Source organism: Meriones unguiculatus, chromosome X (assembly GCF_030254825.1).
Source record: "Meriones unguiculatus strain TT.TT164.6M chromosome X, Bangor_MerUng_6.1, whole genome shotgun sequence".
NCBI classification, from domain to species: Eukaryota; Metazoa; Chordata; class Mammalia; order Rodentia; family Muridae; genus Meriones; species Meriones unguiculatus.
Window position 1 is genome coordinate 125264282 of NC_083369.1, and position 1354 is coordinate 125265635.

Here is a 1354-nt window from a genome sequence, read left to right on the forward strand (position 1 = left end):
GACATGTGTAGTTTAAAACACATGCACCCAAATGTATATAAATACATTTCAATAAAATTGAGTTGGAATAAATTATATTTTACAACTCAAAGATATGAGACATGGAGATCAGAAATAAGATTAAGCTTTCAAGAACAACAACCCAAAATTCACTACATAACTGGCATAAAAGGGAAATCTTTTGCTACCACAAAGCATTAGATGCTGCTACCCATACCACTTGCCAATCGTTAATGCCAGCCACATCTATGCTGTAACCTAATCAAGAAGCTATTATTGTTGCTCACAGAGACAACATGAATGTAAGAACTAAGTTTGGCACTTAAATGAGTCAACTTTTATTATCCTTAGTTTTGTTTTCTTCTTATAGTTTTGGGTTATAAGTAGTTTGATGATATTTATTTCATGTTTGTCTTATATTATCAATCACTTGAATCAATTTTGAATTTAAGCCAAGTGTTGTATAAACAGTTAATTACATGCTAATAGTCAAATAATGAGTTCCGTCTTTGCTAGATTGAAAAGTCTATGTTGTTTCACTTATTATAAAATAAGTTGGGCTCTCAGAACATTTGAACAGGTAAAAATACCTGTTGTAGACTTTACATGCATCGCTGTTCCCTGTTGCTGCTTGTTGCAACCATGGTCAATGCAACTGTGTTCTTTGACATCAAGGCCTATGGCCAGTCCTTGAGCCACTTCTCCTTAGAGCTGTTTGCAGACAAAGTTTCAAAGACAGCAAAAAACTTTCATGCTCTGAACATTGGAGAGTAAGGATTTGGATATAAAGATTCCTCCTTTCATAGAATTATTCCAGGATTCATGTGCCAGGGTGGTAACTTCACACACAATAATGCCACTGGTGGCAGGTCCATCTACTGGGAGAAATTTGAGGATGAGAACTTCATCCTAGAGCATGCAGGTCCTGGTATCTTGTCCATGGCAAATGTTGGACCAAACACAAATTGTTCCCAAATTTTTTATCTACACAGCCAACGCTTAGTGGCTGGATAGCAAGGATGCAGTCTTTAAGAATGTGAAAGAAGGCATGAAATCATGGAAACCATGGAGTGTTTTGGGTCTAGGAATGGCAAGACCAGCAAGAAGATAACAATTTCCAACTGTGGATAAATCTAATTCTTTTGAATTGTAGGCCTCTTACCCACCAGACCATTCTTTTTGTAACTCAGAAGAGCACCACCTTGTAATCTCTGCTCTCATTGAAGTTTTTGGGTTCCATATTTTCCTCATTACCCTCCAAGCCTAGCTGGATTGCAGAGTTAAGTTTATGATTATGAATAAGTGTGGTACATTTGTACAATGGAATACTACACAGCAATTAAAAACAAGGAAA

The 1354-nt window shown here is 36.5% G+C and overlaps 1 pseudogene; it reads left to right on the plus strand.

Moving 5' to 3' along the window:
• Positions 1–642: 642 nt before the first annotated feature.
• Positions 643–1131, plus strand: LOC132649872 (peptidyl-prolyl cis-trans isomerase A-like; annotated as a pseudogene).
• Positions 1132–1354: the final 223 nt, after the last annotated feature.